Consider the following 15,000-nt stretch of genomic DNA (forward strand, 5'->3'; position numbering starts at 1 on the left):
CCACTAAGGTCTCTAATCGTGCCAAATTCCATCGAAATCCGTTCAGCCCTTCTGCAGATCCAGAGATATCGATTTTTGGCGTTCAGGGGATGGGTGGGTGAGGGTCCAAACATACCTGTGGAGCAATAACGGTAAAAGATGCAGCAGTGAAAGTTAGTTTTCTGAAAGCTTGTATTCAGGAGAGGTGCCTTTCCGGGTTTGTTTTTTGAAATAATGATTTTTAAAGGTACAGTGGGCCATTCAAAGTAGCCCCCAAAATTCAAATTTCCCGTTGCTCAGATACTGACTGCTCGCAACATCAGAAGAGACGCCGTTTTCTTAATGTGTGTGAATAGCAAGTGGTGTTAGGAGGAGCTGGTTGACTTACTGTCAATTATCTATCTATTTATATAAAACTAAAACTCCTCCTCTCCTCCCCTTCCTCCTACCCCTCCCTTTGCCTCTTCCATTCCCTCCCCTCCCCTCCCCTTCCCTTTCCCCTTCCTTTCCCAACCCTCCCCAAGCACAAGATCAGGTGTTAATTTAGCTGTGTCCTCCCCTTCCCCTCCCCTCTTCCTCCCCTCCCCTCCCCTCCCCTCCCCTCCCCTTCCCTTCCCTCCTCCCCGAACACAAGATCAAGTGTTAATTTAGCTGTGTCTTCCCCCTCTCCTTCACTCTTCCCTCCCCTCCCCTTCCCTCTTCCATCCCCCTTCCCCCTCCCTTCCTCCTCCCTCTCCCTTACCTTCCCCCCTCTCTCCTCCCCCCCCTCACCTTCCAACTTCCCCTCCCCTCCTAGATATGGAGGCCAGGGGATACAAAGGAAGGGGGTAGTGGGTAGAGCTTTACTCCCAACCTGATAAATTACGATGAAAGCAAAAAGTAGAAGCAGGAGTCTTCTCAACCAGTACAAAAAGCAAGAGCCATTATAATACGCATATTGAAAAGGCCCAGATTTTTGTTGAACATTACCCTAGTAACAGCAACAGCGACAATCGGGATGAGTTCTGCTTATTATTCACGACGACAAAGAAGAAAATAGAAAGAAAAATAAATTGTTACCCACAAAGAAGGGTTTCGTTTATGCAATCGCGCGATTGTGAGTGGATTTGTATTGCTTGAAGAAGTGCCAGCGTCTACCTCTTCAGGTATGGTTAGCGTTTGTGCGTGTTATAATGGCACTCTCACGCTTTGTATACTGGTTGAGTATCCCTGACCTCCATCTCTGTCTCTTGTGGCTGGGGTTTACTGCCCCCTTTTGTGATTTCATCACTTTTTTGCCTGTGATATTCTATAAGGATGAAGCTGCGACCTGCACAGCCTTGGGATTTTGAATGCATAATACTACTCTCAAAAGGGTCTAATGGATCTTGAAATATATTCAGTAACAGATGAGGATTCCATAATTTATTATTATTATTATTATTATTATTATTATTATTATTATTATTATTATTATTATTATTATTATTATTATTATTAATCAGAAGATGAACCCTATTCATATGGAACAAGACCACCACACGGGCCACTGATTGAAATTCAAGCTTCCAAAGAAAATAAGGTGTTCATTTGAAAGAAGTAACATACTTGGTAAAAAGAAAAAAATAAATTAACAAATTAATTAATAAAAAAGGTAAAATGTAAACAATTTATTAAAATAACAATAAAAACCTCTTCTTTCTACTTATCTTCTTCAACAGGGATTGATAATTATTATTACCGTACTGACTACCCGTCAGATTCACTGTATGTTGGTTTAGAGTTTACTGTTACAAACGACATTTTTTCCTGGTTTGTGAGCAACTAGGAAAATTATCCAGTGATGATACAGGGTAAAATTATGAGGTGTTATTTCGTGGGTTTTGAAGTGACAGAAAATCTACGGGAACAACATTTCACATTTCACTTCTATATCAAGCACAGCCGCAATTATACAGAATATTACTGCTACATGTGAAACCTATATACATAATATTATACAGACTAATATTGCTTCTACATGTGGACCTATACTCATAAATAACACAGAATAGTATCACTATTATTTGTGAAACCTAAACACATACAATTATACAGAATAATAATACTTCTACATGTGACATCCATACACACAAAATTATGCAGAATAATACTACTATTTTATGTGCAACCTATACACATAAAACTATGCAGAATATTATTACTATTACATGTGAAGTGTTTACACAGTTAATATACAGCATAATATTAATATTACATGTGAAACCTATACACAAAAATTATACAGAATAATATTACTATTAATGTGCAACTTAGACATAAAATTATACAGAATATTATTACTATTACATGTGCAGTCTATACACAAAAATTATACAGAATATTAATACTATCAAATGTACAACATATACTCATAAAAATAAAAATAAAAATAAAATATCAAACAAAACATACAAGTTAAATCTACAGGAAAACAAGAGAAGGCAATACCAAAACAAATCAAGAAAAATGAACAGATCAGTTAGTGTGCAAACAATCAACTGTAGACTGAACTGTTGAAGAAATAAAGACAATAACTGCTTCTCTTAAATTCATGGGCCATCGACGTCCATGACACTTCCAGATCTTTCTTTTTCTGCTTCTTCTTCTTCTGCTTCCAAAAACTTATACGGAATCGCTTGACGGAAACTGGAACACTGGTCCTTCCTTCCCTACCTAAAACAAGTTTATGGAATTACTTGACAACGGAGAGAGAGAGAGAGAGAGAGAGAGAGAGAGAGAGAGAGAGAGAGAGAGAGAGAGAGAGAGAACTTGGTATTCAAAATACCATATGAAAACCACTCAGAGAGAGAGAGAGAGAGAGAGAGAATGAGTTAAGATACACCGGGTGAGATTCTCATGGGGTATTGCTGTAGTCAGCAAAATTCTGTCAGCAGTCACCAGTAGGAACTTATCCTGCCATTTTAGACTCCTCCTCCTCCTCCCCCCTCCTCCTCCTCCTCCTCCCCTCCTCCCTCCTCCTCCTCCTCCTCCTCCTCCTCCTCCTCCTCCTCCTCCTCCTCCTCCTCCTCCCTCATTCTTATGGCTTTTCTCTCTCCCTTCTTCACTTCTTCATTTTTACTAATGTGACAAGACAACATAGACCCCAAATCGAGATGGACCACTTCTCTCTCAATAAGAGGTAGGTTAAATGATATAAGGAACACCGAAGAAGACAAAGAATTCCACGGCCTGGAAGTAAATGAGGCTAAGGGTTGACCAACCAGTTAATTTCTCTCTCTCTCTCTCTCTCTCTCTCTCTCTCTCTCTCTCTCTCTCTCTCTCTCTCTCTCTCTCTTCTTAACACACGACTTAAATAGATATCAGTATCTCTTAGTTTCTCAAAGCAATACTTTTCCTTAGACGCTACCCTATCACTTGCTCTTTCTCTCTCTCTCTCTCTCTCTCTCTCTCTCTTCTCTCTCTTCATGTATCACTTCTCTCTTCTCTCTCTTTTTTTCATGTATCAATTTCTTCTCTACTTGCATCACTTGTTCTCTCTCTCTCTCTCTCTCTCTTTTCATGTATCAATTTCTCTCTCTCTGCTTGCATCACTTGCTCTCTCTCTCTCTCTCTCTCTTTTTTCATGTATCAATATCACTTTCTCTCTCTCTCTCTCTCTCTCTCTCTCTCTCTCTCTCTCTCTCTCTGTATCACTTACGCTCTCTCTCTCTCTCATGTATCAATTTCTCTCTCTCTCTCTCTCTCTCTCTCTCTCTCTCTCTCTCTCTCTCACGTATCACTTTCTCTCTCTTGCTACTTGCATCTCTTGCTCTCTCTCTCTCTCTCTCTCTCTCTCTTTTCATGTATCTCTCTCTCTCTCTCTCTCTCTCTTTTTATGTTTCATTTACGCTCTCTCTCTACATGTATCTCTCTCTCTCCTTTATCCCAAACTATCCCCTACATAAACCCACGAACACTTTCTTTCCCACTGCCGAAATTGTTCTGGGCGACCAAACTCGTGTGGGAATGAAAAAAGAAAGTTTTAAGAAAGCTCCCCTTACCCTCCCCCCCTCCCCTCGCCTTCCCCCATCCAAAGAAAGTATATAAATCCTAAATTTTCAAGATATGATTTCAGAGGACCCCCAAAACCGTGCCAAAAGCCGTAAACATCTCGGGTGTCGCCAAAGAGAGCAGTTTTATGTAAGCCGCGACAGGGCGCAAGGAATCCAGATCCGTATTTTATATTAGTGGGTGGGCTTCGAGTTAATTTGGGGAAAGATTTTTGATTTTTAGGTTTCTCTATAAAGCAAAGCTGTTGTGCCGGCTTTGTCTGTCCGTTCGCTCTTTGTTCTGGCCGCACTTTTTTTCTGTTCGCACTTTTTTCTGTCCGCACTTTTTCTGTTTGCACTTTTTCTGCCCGCACTTTTTCTGTACGCACTTTTTTTCGGTCTGCACTTTTTCTGTACGCACTTTTTTGTGTTCGCACTCTTTTCTGTCCACACTTTATTCTGTCCGCACTTTATGTCCGTTTTTTTTCTGTCCACTTTTTTTGTGTTCGCACTTTTTCTGTTAGCACTTTTTCTGTCAGCACTTTTTTTGTCGCCACTTTTTTATGTTCGCACTTTTTCTGTCGGCACTTTTTTTCTGTCGGCACTTTTTTCTGTCGGCACTTTCTTCTGTCCGTTTTTTTCTCTCGGCACTTTTTTCTGTCCGCACTTTATCTGTCCGCGCTTTATTCTGTCTGGAGGGTGGATATCAACATACCAATTTGCAGCCCTCTAACCTCTGGAGTATTTAAGATCTGAGGGCGGACAGAAAAAGTGTGGACCGAAAAAGTGCGGACAGCATAAAGTGCGGATAGAGTTTTTAAGATCTGAGGGCGGACAGAAAAAAGTGCGGACAGAATAAAGTGCGGGTAGAGTTTTTAAGATCTGAGGGCGGACACAAAAAGTGCGGACAGAAAAAAGTGCGGACAGAAAAGTGCGGACAGAAAAGTGACAGAAAAAGTGTGGACAGAAAAAGTGCAGAAAAAGTGTGGACAGAAAAGTAAACAGAATAAAGTGCGGACAGTTCTTGAGAGCTGAGGGCGGACAGAAAAAGTGCGGACAGAATAAAGTGCGGACAGTTCTTAAGAGCTGAGGGCGGATAGAAAAACTGCGGACAGAAAAAAGTGCGGACATAATAAAATGCGGACGGACAGACAAAGCCGGCACAATAGTTTTCTTGTACAGAAAACTAATATTGATTAAAATTACGGTTCTCAGTTGTGACTTTTGGTGAGAGACAATATGGAACATTCGATCCTGCAGAGTTGATCGAATTGATAGCACACCATGAGCAGTATTTATCGATGGAAGAGTTCCTTCAGTCATAATGCTCTCATGGTGACTAAACAAGTGTTAGGTGAATTGTTAAACAATCAGACAATAAAGACTGCAATATGAGACAATCAAAAGGTTGACAGAAATAATGTTAACTAAATGTTAAGACTGAAATTATAAACAAACTTCAAAGACAAAATGTTAACAATCTCTGAAGATCGAAGAAGACAAAAATAAAACAATCATACAATCTTATACAATCAAAGAGGAAAATTAAATATTCACATATAAATGTTAAACAATAAAGAACAAACTATAAAAAAAAACTCAACAATGTCAACAATCATACAAGAAAAACTAAAATAATCAAACAGATAATTTCAACAATCAAAAAAAGATAAACCTTCAGACTAATCACACAGAAATGTTAACCACCACATAGAAATATTAACAAAAAATACTGAAAAAAAAATTACGCAGGAAATTTTGAACAACTTGCGACGCCAAAGTTTCGAAATGACTAACCAACATTATTAAATAATCAAATGAAGACTCAAAGAATCACACAGTGATGATTACCAGGAATCCAATGAGATAAATTAGAATCAAAGTGAGAATCATTTTTCCACTGAAATTCTGAGCATTTTGAGATGCGCATCACAGCCAGTTTTAGCGGATTAAACAATTGATTGGAGAGATTCCTCTACAACTGAGCTGAGAATTATTTGTATAACATTTGGCAACTCGTACGAAAAATGACTGACTTTCTCGGCTGAGATTTAATCTGAAACTGGTTAAGCTTATTTCTCGACAGAGATTTAAACTGAAACTGGCTAAGCTTATTTCCCGACTGAGAATTTTCTCAGCGGGTTTAATTTCTCGACTGAAATTTAAACTGAAACTGGCTAAGCTTATACCTCGACTGTGATTTAAACTGGCTAAGCTTATTTCTCGACTGAAAATTAAACTGAAACTGGCTTAAGCTTATTTCTCGATTGAAAATTTTATCATTTTCTCAGCGGGTTTAATTTCTCGACTGAGATTGAAACTGAAACTGGCTTAAGCTTATTTCTCGACTGAGAGTTAAACTGAAACTGGCTTAAGCTTATTTATCGACTGAGATTTAAACTGAAACTGGCTTTAGCTTATTTCTCGACTGAGAGTTAAACTGAAACTGGCTTAAGCTTATTTCTCGACTGAGAGTTAAACTGAAACTGGCTTAGCTTATTTCTCGACTGGGATTTAAACTGAAACTTAAGCTTATTTCTCGACTGAGCGTTAAACTGAAACTGGCTAAGCTTATTTCTCGACTGAGAGTTAAACTGAAACTGGCTAAGCTTATTTCTCGACTGAGAGTTAAACTGAAACTGGTTAAGCTTATTTCTCGACTGGGATTTAAACTGATACTGTCTAAGCTTATTTCTCGACTGAGATTTTCAGTTTAAATCTCAGTCGAGAAATAAGTTTATTTCTCGACTGAGATTTAAACTGAAACTGGCTACGCTTATTTCTCGACTGAAATTAAAACTGAAACTGGCTTAACTTATTTCTCGACTGAGATTGAAACTGAAACTGGCTTAAGCTTACTTCTCGACTGAGAATTTTATCAGTGGGTTTAATCTTTGTACTTTGAGTTATTTCGCGGAAGGCAATTACTTGACTCTTCGCTTCGTCTAGGATTCCAACCGTCTCATTTGCAACCAAAAATGAACGCCGTAAATCCTACGGTAATCTCCCTCCTCCTTTCTTGTACTTACTGAAGGGTGGTGTTCCTTCATCCTCATCCTCATCCTCCTCCTTCCTCTTGCGTTCTTCCCCGTCTCAGCCCTTTAGAATTCTCGCCTTTTTCCCGACTAATTTCCCCAGCCATCGTTTTTTATCAACGGGTTAATTGCTCGGCACTTCTTTCGGCTTCTCGTCTCTCCCCACGCCTCTCTTCTAATTCATTTTTCTATCAGTCCTCCTCCTCCTCCTCCTCCTCCTCCTCCTCCTCCTCTTCCTCCCAATCCTCCTCCTCCTCCTTCAGTTTCAATCCTAGGGGCTATTCCGTCTTCCCGAATTCGCCCCGAGATGAGACACCCATATATATATATATACGACTCGACCCATTATTCTCTCATTTATCACCATCTCCAGCATAAGCCCTTCATTTTCCCGCCCCCCCTAGAATCTTTCCCCTCTCTCCCTCTTCCCCCTACATCTTCTCCCTAGACCCCTCAGTTCCTCACCTGCATCTTCTCCCTAGACCACCCCCCAACCGCCGTTCCGCCCCTATCATTCTCCCCACCGGACGCCTGTCCGTCCCTCAAGTAGCTAGATTCCTCTTTTTTTTTAAAACGGCCCAAACGTCTTTTCCCTTAGTTTCAAAGTCCATATATGTGGGATCAGGGGGGCTTTGAGGTGATGTTGATTGGTGTGTTGGGTATTAGGGGGGGGCGCGGGCACGGGCAGGGGTGAGGAAGGGGGAAGGGCGCTGGGTTATATGGCGTCGGGAGTTAGGGGATTCTCTGATGTGGGAGCGGTGTCATTTTTCATCCCTTTCTCAAAAAGTAATTCCTTTCCTCCGACGAGGAAAAAGGTCTATTGAAAAAAAAAATCAGCTAATTAAAAGGAATAAAAAAAACTTTAGCATTCAGAATGTCATAAAATATTTTCACATTAAAAATTGAGAATAATAAAAAGTAAAATAAAATGAAAATGCTTTGTAAAAGTGGATGTATTTTGTAAAATGTATTATATTCCCAAATCAGTAGAAAGAGGTCATGGACTCACGTTTCAGGACTCCCATGGGTATTACATTGCCCTTTGACCCTGAGATATATGTCAAGGTTAAAAATAAAGACATTAATTGTAATATTATCACCAATATACCTCTCAATTTTCATCCCAAATAAAACTTCCATTTCTTACTTTCAAGACAGGGCTAATCAAGGGCACTGGGTTGCCTATCCCAACAGCCTCTGAAGAAATAGGAGACCTTGCTAAGGTGAAAAAAAATTATAAAAAATTATCAAGCAGGAAACATAAGCGTTCGGTGACCGCAAACCTCCACCAAGGCTAAGCAATCCAATAATCACCCTGAAAAAAAAAGTCCCTTCTACCTGAAACTTACATTCCTATCTCTCCCAATAACAGGGCCTTTCACTTTGGATCAAAATTTCTTCAAAATCAATACCTGAATATTTTCTCACCTTGTTAACAAACAAACAAACAGATATATGTAAGTATACCTGGGTATGCATATTTTTGGCAGCCTAAAGAAACATCTGAACTGCCACTATATCGCTAAAAATATTTATTCATTAATATACATACATACATACATACATATATATATGTATCTACATATATACATATATATAATATTATGTATATATATATATATATATATATATATATATATATATATATATATATATATATATATATATATATATCACTTCTCTCTCTCTCTCTCTCTCTCTCTCTAAAAAGTACGTCATTGCAATGCAACTTCTAATGGAAAAACTCCTTTGAAATTACAATCGAGATGAACCCTCTCTCTCTCTCTCTCTCTCTCTCTCTCTCTCTCTCTCTCTCTCTCTCTCTCTCTCAAAAAGTAGTACGTCATTTCAATGTAACAGCTAATAGGAAAAATCCTTTGAAATTACAAACCAGATGAATTCATTCTCTCTCTCTCTCTCTCTCTCTCTCTCTCTCTCTCTCTCTCTCTCTCTCTCCACGTCAGAGTGGAACCAAACACTGCAGCTTTAAGGCAATATCAGAATGAAGACACGTATTACGGGAGGTTGAATGATTCAGTGTTAATGATTAATTTCTACCACGGGGCAAGTGGGTGCCACTTAGTGGAACCCACTCAGTGAGTTCCCCTCCCGAGGAATCCGCTGAAGGGGGACGTCTCAACTGGGTGTCTCCTCGGGAGGAACCGTGTACTGGAACCTTTGAGGGGAGATGACTTTGGGAGGGAAATAAGTAAGAATCACTTGGTGGAACGAAATAATTCTATTTTTTGTGTTTAGGTGGAATTGGATACGCTCGGTGGAACCACTGGGTGGATCACTGTTGCGTGGAACCCGCTCAATGGTCCCACAACCCGAGAGAGGGGTTCCCCTTGAGTGGGACTCCTAAGTTCGAGTGGGACCTCATCATACGATCATTTTTGTGTCGAAGTGAAAAACTGAAGTGTAATAGAATTAATGAGATATGCTCGGTAGAACCACAGGGTGGTTCCCTTCCTGGGTGGACCACGCTTGAGTGGAACCCACCATGTGGTTCCACAAACAGGAACCGAAATGGAACGACAACTTCGGACTCCCAGATCAGGCTAAGGACCACGCATGAGTGGAACCCATCATGTGGTTCCACAAAGAGGAACCAAAATGGAACGACAAATTCGAATTCCCAGATCAGGCTAAGGACCACGCTTGAGTGGAACCCACCACGTGGTTCCACAAAGAGGAACCAAAATGGAATGACAAATCCGGAATGCCCAGATCAGGTTAACAGGTTGATTTGACTTGGTAAAACCCCGGCTGTAACCCATTACGCGTGTGATTATAAATGTGGCTTTTCACAGTCCGAAAGGGTTAATTGTTTACTTCCTGGAGTGATCTTCGTGTAAAAAGGAGAAGAAGAAGAAGAAGCAAAGAAAAGGATAAAATAAACAAGGAATAAATGGACACTGAAGAAATGAGGTAAGATATGAGATTACACATACACACACACACACACACACACACACATGCATATGCCGGAACTTGTATGTATCTAGTTCTGCTCAGTCATTAATATGTGATGCTGGAGAGAGAGAGAGAGAGAGAGAGAGAGAGAGAGAGAGAGAGAGAGAGAGAGAGAGAGAGAGAGAGAGTTCATTAGGATTGTAATTTCAAAGATTTTTTCCTTTAGTTATCACATTGAAATGACGTACTCTTTCACATTTCACAGAGAGAGAGAGAGAGAGAGAGAGAGAGAGAGAGAGAGAGAGAGAGAGAGAGAGAGAGCATTAGGATTGTAATTTCAAAAGATTTCTTTCCTTTAGCTATTACATTGAAATGACGTACTCTTTCTGAGAGAGAGAGAGAGAGAGAGCATCTGGATTGAAATTTCAAAGGATATTTTCCATTAGTTATTGCACTAAAATGACGTACTCTTTGAGAGAGAGAGAGAGAGAGAGAGAGAGAGAGAGAGAGAGAGAGAGAGAGAGAGAGAGAGAGATACGATTCTTTACGCGTGTACATAAACACTGACTGCCACAAAAAAAGCGCTGAGCTCTCATGAGTAAGACCCCATCAATCAAAAAAATCCTGTGGGGGAGTTGCCGTCAGTGCACCACACGTGGCGCACTGTAGGCGTTACTGAAGGACATTCGGATCGCCCCGTCGGCCCCTAGCTGCACCTACTTATTAGCTATTTCCATTCTGGCTTTCTACTTTCAATCTTACTGTTAAACGTCTCTACCTGTTACTTTTTAGTGGAATTGTGTTTTCTCCCAGTTCCACATTTAGATCACTTTAATTCATCTCCTTTATTATATGGATAATCTTTACCTTGCTGTCCAACCACTCTAACTCCCTCTTTTCAATGTCTCAAGCGCTGGATGGTCGAAAGTGCCCCAGTGGTTGGCTTGACAGCCTAAATTTGATAAAATGTTAATCAATGAAAACAGCTAAGAATGGGTATCAGCAACAGCTAAGAATGGGTATCAAAAACAGGTAAGAATGGGTATCAGGAACAGCTAAGAATGGGCATCAGAAAAAGCTAAGAATGGGTATCAGGAACAGCTAAGAATGGGTATCAGTAACAGCTACGAATGGGTATCAGGAACAGCTAAGAATGGGTATCAGAAACAACTAAGAATGGGTATCAGGAACAGCTACGAATGGGTATCAGAAACAGCTAAGAATGGGTGTCAGAAACAGCTACGAGTGGGTATCAGAAACAGCTAAGAATGGGTATCAGAAACAGCTACGAGTGGGTATCAGAAACAGCTAAGAATGGGTATCAGAAACAGCTAAGAATGGGTATCAGAAACAGCTAAGCTAAGAATGGGTATCAGTAACAGCTAAGAATGGGCATCAGAAACAGCTAAGAATGGGCATCAGAAACAGCTACGATGGGTATCAGGAACAGCTAAGAATGGGTATCAGTAACAGCTAAGAATGGGCATCAGAAACAGCTAAGAATGGGTATCAGAAACAGCTAAGAATGGGCATCAGAAACAGCTACGAATGGGTATCAGAAACAGCTAAGAATGGGTATCAGAAACAGCTAAGAATGGGCATCAGAAACAGCTAAGAATGGGTATCAGAAACAGCTAAGAATGGGCATCAGAAACAGCTAAGAATGGGTATCAGAAACATCTAAGAATGGGCATCAGAAACAGCTACGAATGGGTATCAGAAACAGCTAAGAATGGGTATCAGAAACAGCTAAGAATGGGTATCAGAAACATCTAAGAATGGGCATCAGAAACAGCTACGAATGGGTATCAGAAATAGCTAAGAATGGGTATCAGAAACATCTACAAATGGGTATCAGGAACAGCTACGAATGGGTATCAAGAACAGCTAAGAATAGGTATCAGAGTCAGTTAGTGCCAAGTTAAAAAACCGAAAAAAAAAAATTGGGGCAAGAGGTTCTACCCTTCGGCTACCATACCACCGCAAAGATGAATATAATTCACAATTCAAATAAGAATCATTAATGAAATACTATGTAAAAACCATAGAATTCACATTCGCCATATTACAGTCTCAGACAGGAAGAAAAATTACAACTGACAAGGGGTACCAATTGAAAATTATACTAAAAGGAAAATGTAATGAAAAGTCATTATATATATATATATATATATATATATATATATATATATATATATATATATATATATATATATATATATATATATATATATATAGTTCAGATTCACATCTAAACAATAGAGAAATAAATAAAAATAAATCTATAAATAAACAAACCAATAACATAGATGACAGAGTATCTGGGATCAAATTCAGAACAGTAGCAGAGAGGATTAGAGAGTGCAGAGAGAGAGTGAAAGTCAATTATTGCTTTTTTTCCTTTTTTTTTTTTTTTGTCATCCAATCTCAACTACTGACATATGTACAGCGGCGAAGGCAGGTTCGATTGAGGAGGAATTTTCAAAGCAGTGAAAGCAATTCAACGCAGAGTGACTGGGGAATGGAATTTAGCTTATGTTTGATAACAAAAATACTTATTTAGTATACATTTATATATATATATATATATATATATATATATATATATATATATATATATATATATATATATATATATATATATATATACGTGTATGTGTGCGTGTGTGCTTGTGTGTTATCAAAAGCAAACTAAATTCCTTTCCCCCATTCGCTCTGCAATTAATTGCTTTCACTGCTTTGAAAATTCCTCCTCTCAATCAAACCTGCCTTCGCCGCTGTACATATGTCAGCAGCCGAGATTGGATGACAAAGTAAAAAAAAAAAGAAAATAAAAAAAGCAATAATTGGCTTTCATTAGTGACCCCCAACCGAGGTGATCAAACAATATATTGCATTACTCTCTGCACTCTCTAATCCTGTCTGCGTTACTCTGCTGAATTTGATTCCAGATTCTCTGTTCTCAATGTTATTTGTTTGTTTATTTGTATGTTTATATTTTATTTATTTTTTTATTGTTTAGATTCATTGTTATTTATCTTTGTTTTGCTTTTTCCTCTTCGGTATTGACTCTGTTGACGTCAGATCTGAATCTGTGCTATATATATATATATATATATATATATATATATATATATATATATATATATATATATATATATATATATATATATATATATATATATACATTTATATATATACACTTATATATATATCTATATAATATTATATAATATAATGTATGTATACATGTATGGATAAAGTATATATATATATACCCACTTGAACAATGAATAGCAAAAGAAATGACGTAAAAAATATAATTATTCCTTTATGGAACTTGATAAGAGACAACCTCGACCATACAAAAATCACAGAGACACAACATTTCCTGGTAACACAGAAGAAAAACTTCAACGAACGGCGAAATAATTAAAAACTTTTAGTGAAGAAAACGCATCAAGTTGGTCAAGGAATTCCACAATCCACCTGCGTGTAGGTGAATTGATAAACAGTGGCACCTTCGCACCTAAATAAAAGGTTAGTGGCTAGAAGCACTCTCTTCTCAGGACAGGCGATGGACGGGGAGGCCTCGTGGGAGGTAAGAGGGAGGGAAGGGAGGGAGAGAGAGAGAGGGGGGGAGGGAAAGGGGAGAGGTAGGAGAGGCAAAACCCATCGATACTCCCCACCTCTGTAATTAATGATCCAAACCACAGCATTGCTCTTTGATTAAATTCCATTGTTATAGAAATACCATTGTTCACATGGAGGCTGGGATAATGAACCTACCTCTCTCTCTCTCTCTCTCTCTCTCTCTCTCTCTCTCTCTCTCTCTCTTTAATTAATTAGTGGGAGTTCGGGGACCTTATTAGGAGAGAGTGTGTTTTTTCTCCTCTCTCTCTCTCTCTCTCTCTCTCTCTCTCTCTCTCTCCACAAGAAGAGGGTAATTCACATTTTGGTAGGTTCTGTTGTTTATTGTAGATGCTTTGTCGCCGATCTCTCTCTCTCTCTCTCTCTCTCTCTACATACTCTAATGATATACATACATTATATACACTATATATATATATAAATGTATATATATACATATATATATATATATATATATATATATATATATATATATATATATATATATTTATATATAATCTTTCATTTATTTCTTAATATATCTTTCATTTATTTCTAATGGTATCTTCATGTGCTTGCCTGCATTCAAATTGATCTTTCTCAGTCATGCAAAGTTATTTTCCTTCAAGCCTTGTTTTTGTAAGTGCAAGTCCTTCTAAGTAATGTACAATGTTCTTTAAACTGTAGACGGTCCTTTGCATAGCAACATTTGTTGCTGAATTTGCAAAATATTCGTAGTTATCCTCTGAAATGATAACTGTTGAGTAGTCCTTGAAAAAAGGCTGATTCTGACAGAGTTATTATTATTATTATTATTATTATTATTATTATTATTATTATTATTATTATTATTATTATTATTTTACAGAGGATAAAATAAACCCTTTCCTCTTGAGTGTAAATTTTTATATCTTGTTAAATTTAGACTTGGGATTTTCAGTGAATCTTTAAACTAAATATCAAGATTTACATGATTGAAAATGGGACTTAAATTCACAGATTTCATTATTATTATTATTATTATTATTATTATTATTATTATTATTATTATTATTATTATTATTATTATTATTATTATTAAGGACCAAATAATGAGACGGAAATCAAGCACATAAATATAAAAAATAAAAAAAATTTCTATCATGACCTCGAAAAAAGATTAAAAAATTGAAGAAACGAGAAGATTCTCTGACAGAAAAAAAAAAAATAAACAAAAATGGCTGAAAAACCTTCATCCAATAGCCACCAAGAATCCAAATAATCCGATGATTAAACTTTGGTCATAAAAAAAAAAACTCCCCAAAGAGAGAGAGAGAGAGAGAAAAAAAAATTATCACACACACACTAACTTCAAAGGCGTCTTCAAGTGAATCTTCCTTCATAAAACTCGCGGCGGGGAAGGAAAAAAATTCTTATGAAACTTGTAGAAA

Source organism: Macrobrachium rosenbergii, chromosome 47, assembly GCF_040412425.1.
Source record: "Macrobrachium rosenbergii isolate ZJJX-2024 chromosome 47, ASM4041242v1, whole genome shotgun sequence".
Classification (NCBI taxonomy): Eukaryota; Metazoa; Arthropoda; class Malacostraca; order Decapoda; family Palaemonidae; genus Macrobrachium; species Macrobrachium rosenbergii.